Here is a 7,472-nt window from a genome sequence, read left to right on the forward strand (position 1 = left end):
ATCCTGTGTCTACAAAACAAAAATTAAAACAAAACAAAACAAAACAAAACGAAGCCCACCAGGCATTAAGTTCTGCATTAAAAAAAAATGTCTGTTTAAAAACTGGCTCAGTAGAAACGACAAGTCCTAACTTCTAATTAGTGCGGGAGGCTGGCTTATGATTCAGACTTCCCACCCTTCTCGGGAGTAGGAGAGTAGCTCTCTGTCAGCTCACTCCAAACCCACTTAGCAGCTGAGATTACTACAATGGTGAGAAATAAGAGGTGCTAAGATAGTTCAGAGGTCCAGATTTTTTTTAAAGAGGTTTATTTATGGATTTTATGTATATGAATACACTATAGCTGTCTTCAGACACACCAGAAGAGGGCATTGGATCCCATGACAGATGGTTGTGAGCCACCACGTGGTTCCTGGGAATTGAACTCAAGACCTCTGGAAGAGCAATCAGTGCTCTTAACCACTGAGCCATCTCTCCAGCCCCAGAGGTCCAGATTTTAAAGGCAGTAGAAGACATGTTTTGTACAATACCAAGATTCCTTTCAAGGACCAACCATTAACCCATTTCTTATTTCTTTGAAGGTTACCTCTCAGACCTATCCGGATCATTCAGTACCCACTTGCATTTGGAATAAGTTGGAGAAAGCCACTACAAAGAAGTCGGGAGCAACAGAATAAAGAAAATACAACCCGTCTCTTCAGAACCCATCTGTCTGTCCATTGCATTTGTTGTTATGTTTCACATACTCAGCTTGTACTGTCTCCTCCAGTTCCTCTGTCCCACCTCACTCCCACACACCCATCTGAAAGATAAAAATGTGTGAATGCTATCTTTGTCTACTCAGCCTTTAGCGTAATAGCAACAGCTTTGAATATCTTCCAGTATAATTAATTTAACCCGTGACATCATTGATGGCTGTGACTCATACAGTATAGTACTTTGGGCTTACAGTAGTGTCTTGTTTGAGGTTTCCACGGCTCAGTGAGAGAGATAAAAGAGGAGTTGCAACGATTCCCTTCATACAATTGAGAAAATGGTGCCTCACGGTGAACATGTGATGTCTAAAGTCAGTGGACCAGTAAGTGGAAGGGCTGGTTTGTCTGCTTGGACTGCCTTCCCTTGCCTCTTTCCAACTTATTCCTCTGAGCATTTTCACCTGCTGTGTTTCCAGCAATTCTGCATCCATGTTTTTGTTTTATCGTGGAACATGAGCATGATTAGAGGAAGAGAGAAGTAAATAGAGGGGGTAACGTAGAGATTCTCTAGGCAGAATCCCCTGCCTGCTCACTCCTATCTATACCTCGGTGAAAAGGGTACAGAAGCCTGCACAAGAAATGTCACACAACCTGCATAGCTTCACCTCAGGGAAGAGTCAACACTCAAAACAGGACAAAGGGTACCCCAAGACACTTTTGGGGCAGTCTACAGTGCATGTCTCCCTTCCTGTTCCTGTCCCCAGGAGCGTTGCACTCCTCCCAGAGGATTGTGTTTTGGTTTGTAAGCTCTTTGAGGTCTAGGAACTAGTCTCATTGTTCTCTCAGCATTCTGAACCAGAGGGTCTGATATGTGAGGAGCAGTGTGCCCTCAGCAGTACTCTAGACAAAGCTTCATTGTTGCTCTGCTCTGCACAGAGCCACCATTTATGATTTAGTAGATTGTAATAGAGGCTATGCTTGCAAACCTTTAAAAAAAACTATATCCTCAAACTGAGTCTGTAATTTATCACTCATTATAATTCAATGACGAACATCTGTGTCTCTGTATCTCTGTCATCTCTGTCTCTCTTTCTATGCTTGTGTCTATGTGTGCATACATGCACGCGTGCATGAATGTGAAGGGGTGAAGAGAACTAATAATCACTATGTGAGTACGCCAGTATTATTCCCCCACCAGTGTGTCATGGCTTTCATTGTATTACTATTTATTCTATAAAAATATTCTTCATATAATGTTCTTTTTTTTTAACAAAATGAAAACGGAAAGGAAATTCAAATACATGTAACATGCAGATATTCGGTGGCAAGTAGACAGACAGGTAGATGGATAGAAAGATAGATGGATGGATGGATGGATAGATAAGCTAGATAGATAGACAGATAGATAGAGGTGGAGAGATAGAAATTAAGCTTTAGGGCCTGAAGAGATGGCCTAGTAGTTGAGAGCCCTTGCCACTCTTGCAGAAGACTTGGGTTGTGCTCCCAACACCAACATGACAACTCACAACCATGTGTAACCACAGTTTCAGGGAACCCAACACACTTTCCTGGCCTCCTTAGGAATCAGACATTCACATGGAAAATTTACATACATGCAAGCAAACATTCATAAACATAATTTTCAAATAGATTTATTTTTATTATTTTATGAATGTATGTGTGAGAGCAAGAGAGAGAGAGAAGGAAAGAGAGAGGGAAAAGGAAAGAGAGAGGGAGAAGGAAAGAGAGAGGGAGAGGGAGAGAGAGGGAGAGAGGGAGAGAATGTATACTACATCGATACAGGTGCCCACACAGGCCAGAAATAATTATTGGAGTTACTTTGTCTCGGTTTTACAGGAGTTTGTGAGCCACCCAACATATGTTCCAGCAGCTAAAATCAACAAGTGCTCCTAACTGCTGAGCCCCCAATGCATAATATATTTAAAATACATACTCTATAGCACATATGTATAAGGCTGTATGTGATTGTGCATATGTAAGTATTTCCCTATTTTCACTATATTAAAAGAAATATATAAAATGCTCTATTTAATTAATCTACTTATTACAGTCTTCACTTCAAGGTTCATAATTAGCCAGGAGTAATGGCATCTGCCTTTAATCCCACCACTTAAGAAGCAGAGCCAAGTGAGTCTGGGTAACATTGAGGCCAGTTTCATCCACACAGTGAGTTCTAGAACGGTCAGAGCTTCATAGAGAGCCCCTGTCTTAAAATGAAATACTATAAAAGCATAAACATGTACAGACATGTCTAATGTATATAAATCTAAAGAAAAAAACAAGAATCCTGTGAGAATGTTACACATTAGCTTGTTTCAAAGAAAAGTAGGGACCATCATCCTGGAGAAGCAAAGGTGATTTTGTAGGAAGTTGTCAAATAATATGCAAATTCCACAAGTACATGGTGAATCCAGGTCAGAATCAGGACAGACTGGGGACCCAGCCCACTGGAGTTATTAACACATCCTTTCAAGCTGTGGCTGCGGCTGGACTGAACAAATGACCATCAGCCATTGCTGCCGCGGTTTTGATCACAAGTCAGTTCATTTAGTGTCTAGATTCCTAAAAAAGACAAGCAGTAGTAGTAGTAGATTCCCAGCGTCAGGTTAAGGTTAAACAGATGACATCTTGTGATACCTGATCTGAGACTGAAGGATAGATGAAGTCAGAATCAAATGAGGAGTGTTCCTGACATGGACTGTGTACTCTAGGCAGTCACAACGTAGACTTGTATAGCGATTGTGGAACTCTGTCCTCTAGACGTGACAAGCCGGCCCACTGCCATCTAAAAAGCAGAGTGTGTGATTACCCATACGTGGCTTGTAGGAGGAGTCAGAAAGTTCTGACTAGCCGCTCACGATGGTCCAGGCATGCACTTCTGCATTCCCTAATCCTTGAATCTTCCTGATATCCAAAGACAGAGCATGTGACTGGGCAGTCAACTGGTGGGTGCCAGCTGTGAGGGACAAACAATTGTGGACCAAGGGTAGGTAGGCAGAGGGTATATAGGCATCCATTCATTAAATGAGCCTGTTTCTGCTTCTTACCTGGTTCCAGGGATCTGTGTCCCCAATTCCTGCATCTTCTTACCTACCCTCCCTCTACCTGCAAGGATCGTCTCGGGTGTGTGGGGAGCCAAGGGTTAGTGGAACATTGGCTTTCCCAAAATTGGGCCCACTAGCATTCTCCTATGAAAGCTAGGGAGGCACACATGAGGCTTTTCTCCTACCTAGGATACACAAGCAGTTAACAGATGTTGAAGAAGACAGACCCTTCTTCAGTTTAATAACTGTTCATAAATTGCCCACAATCCTGTGAGTAACCCATCACCCATGCTTGTTGGAATAGACATTGATTCTCCAAGTAGTCATACATCAACCATCCTTCCCGATTGCTGCCATTATCCTGTTCGTCTATGGATATATTTTCTTCTAAAATACCTTCAGGAAGTTGGGGGAAGTAGCCCACATGTGCAATCCCAGCACTTGGGAAATGAAGCAGGGGAATCATGACTTCATGGCCATTGTGAGCTGTAAATGTGTGACTCTGTAATGAAAGAAAACAAAGGGCAAAGTGTTGGTGGCAGATGCTTATAATCCCAGCATTTAAAGAGTCAAGAAACTGGGCAGATTTAAGGTCAGCTTGATCCATACAGCAAGCCCCAGTCAGCCAGGCCCACATAGTGGGACCCTATCTTGAAATCCCAAAACAATAAAATAACCACCCCCCCCAGGAATAATATAATGTTTCTCTTCTGTTGAATATGTGCTCATCTAAAGTCTCACTGCCTCCATCACTCGTTTCCAGGGTCTCTTGTGACATGGCCACTGCTCTTCCAGGTCCCACCACAATTCTGCTTCACTATTTGAGATTAGGGAATTCAACCACCATCTGTTGTCCACTAAATTACAGCCTAGTCCCTCAGATTCCAAGTCTTAATGTCTAGCAATTCCAAGTGGGCCTTATTTAAAGAGTGGGTCTTTCTAGAGGTATTTAAGTTAAAAGTCACAAAGTGGAGCCTTTCCTAACCATGGAAATACCAGTTATGATGGTAAAGGTACATGAAAAGACATTGCAAGAAACAGATTCTGCAGGGACCCAAGGAAAGAGACCTCAATTAAACTTGCGTCAGTCACCAGAAGGAGCCAATACAACCATCACTTCCATTTGGAACAGCTAACTTTTAAGCCACTTCATTGGCCAAGCCTTACAAGTAAGTTCTACAGACCATTGCACTTCCACTTAATAACTGGAAAGAAGGGGAAGAAAAATGATTCAACGATATGAATATGTAAATACCCTGCAGTATAATTTAGTAAGTAGTAAGGAAAATGGAAGCTTTGTTGCTCAAGTTTGCTAACCTCTGCTTCAGGGATATCTCAAGGGAACAGCTCCTTTGATATTTACTATTTTCCCACTGACTTTGGACATAGCAATGCCTTTCTAAATATTTATTCATTTATCTGTGAATGTGCATGTATATGATTTGTATATGTAGGCACACATGCAGCAGCACATATATGAAGGTCAGAGGACAATACTGTGGAGTTGTTTCTCCCCTTCCACCTTTTTGGGGGCTCTGGAGATTGAACTCAGGCCACCAGTGCACAGCAAGTACCTTTATGTAGTGTGCAGTTTTGCTACCCAGTTTTAAGGTCTGGACAGGCCACGCTACCAGCCCTGCCCAAATTCCCTTGGATCCACATATTAAAAACAACAACAACAACAACAACACACACACACACACACACACACACATGCACGTGCCAGGTACTCTTAAAATGCTTTTGCTAACTTCCCTGCCACCCCATGCATAATTGGATAGAGTGGCCACTCTAAGTGTCCTGTCCCATCCTCAGTCATTGGTCACTGGCATCTTTATTGATCCATCAAGTACCAATTGAGGAACAGGACCTTAGCATTAGCACCACCCCCTTACCTTTAACCATTGGTGAATCTTGCCAATCCTACAATGTGCTCTTAAAAAAAAATTCTAGTTGTAGCTCTGTTTCTCTTGTGAGAAGTCCAATCTCTTAACATTCAGGCTCCTCAAAATGTCTGCCTCTGCTCCTTACTGGCAAGAGAAGAACTGTTTGCTTCCTCTGTGGTAGACAGCAGAACGTAGATTCTTAAAATCTCCCTGCTTATATCTAGAATAATCATCAACAAACATTTATGTGTCATTAGTTAGTGGTGGTCCTGTGTTTGAAACTAGAAGATACAAGAGCATTTCTTTTACCTTCAAGGAGCCCAGTTGAGAGTAGGAAACAAATACATAACTATGTAGCTTTAATGAAATATGATCAAGTTCTGTTCAGGATAAGTAAAGAATATACTGCAAGCATATAGAAATGGCAGAGGGCTGGGCAAAAGTTCTAAAAGACTTTGAACAGAATTATTAAAACTGCTCCATGCAGCTCGAATATGTGCCTGTGCTTAGCATCAAGGGTGTGTGCTATAGATACAAACCCTGGAGTGAGGGCAGACACAAAACATGAAACACACCTGTGGGAGAACAGTGGGGTGTGCTTAACTCCATAGTCACCTGGGGAGGTGAGCTCTGTTATTAAACACATAGATCAACCCCATAGCCCAGTTACGGAACTGTGTTAACACAGAACTAGAGAAAGCTTATAGGGTGCCAGCAAGGGGTGTCACAGTAATGAAGAGGCAAAGGGAGAATTGTCAGTGCACAGCTCGTCTCAGTTCTAAGTCTTCTGTATGCTTTTGTTCTTTTCATATGAAAATTCATGTGCCCTTTCCATGCTCCCTTGGGCATGCTCACAAGTACACATTGCCTTTGGGTTTTAGAAGTATTCTCTCTGAATCTTTGACCATCTTTGGTTTTTCATGCCAGTCTTAGGTAAGGCCACATTCTCAAAACCCTGGTTATTCCAAATTTTTCTTGCTTACTCACACTAGGAGCTAGGAGTGCAAAATGACGAAGAACTCCCGACCCGTGCCCATTCACGCTCAACCACTCCTTCCCACAGGTCCTACAAGGCCTCCCTAGAAAACTTCCTCTCAGCTGATGCAGAATGGCCACTGAGAACACACACAGACCTGAGCTTTCACTCCAAATTGAGCATTTGAGAAAACAGGACACTTCCAGACACAGCCAATGTGTCTAGGCATTCTGTATACAAGGCCTCAACCAACTGAAGACTGAAAATATTTTTAATGTGTCTTCAATGGACATGTGCAGATTTTAAAAATATTTATTTTACTTCCTCTCTCTCTCTCTCTCTCTCTCTCTCTCTCTCTCTCTGTGTGTGTGTGTGTGTGTGTGTGTGTGTGTGTGTGTGTGTGTGTAAAAGCAAACCTACCTGTTCATTTATTCACTGTGCTCTTCAAACCTTTAAAGAGAAGTCTGAGGATGATTCATTATTTCCAAGCTCCAAGAAAAACCAAGTTGGATCAGAGAGAGAAGACAGCTAATTAAATAACTATGGTTAATGTATGCAGGCTTAATTGCACAGTTTCTAGAAACTGTCATGCAAAATCAGAGCTCAATTTAAAAATAAATACTATTAATCATCTCGATGATTGGCATTACAGAATCAAAATCAGGACTAGGAAGTGAGGAGACTGGTGTTTCTTCTGAATTCACAATTCTAACTCAGTGGACAGAGATTTTAAACTCTCCATTGTTAAAGATGTAATATTGTGGTGTGTGTGTTTGTGTGTGTATGTGTATTTGTCTCTGTGTATTTGTGTTTATATGTATGTCTGTATATCTCTTTGTGTATTCGTATGTG

At 41.8% G+C, this 7,472-nt stretch overlaps 1 long non-coding RNA gene across 1 annotated transcript; it reads right to left on the reverse strand.

Annotated features, from left to right (window-relative positions):
* Window positions 1-2,402: 2,402 nt before the first annotated feature.
* Window positions 2,403-6,917, reverse strand: Gm3775. Its single transcript, XR_877751.2, has 3 exons — window positions 5,654-6,917; window positions 4,155-4,260; window positions 2,403-3,499 (listed from the first exon to the last, which is right to left on the reverse strand). It is a non-coding gene; the product is annotated as a predicted gene 3775 (long non-coding RNA).
* Between the last annotated feature and the right edge of the window lie 555 nt (window positions 6,918-7,472).

The sequence above is a fragment of the Mus musculus genome, chromosome 19 (genome assembly GCF_000001635.26).
Source record: "Mus musculus strain C57BL/6J chromosome 19, GRCm38.p6 C57BL/6J".
Classification (NCBI taxonomy): domain Eukaryota; kingdom Metazoa; phylum Chordata; class Mammalia; order Rodentia; family Muridae; genus Mus; species Mus musculus.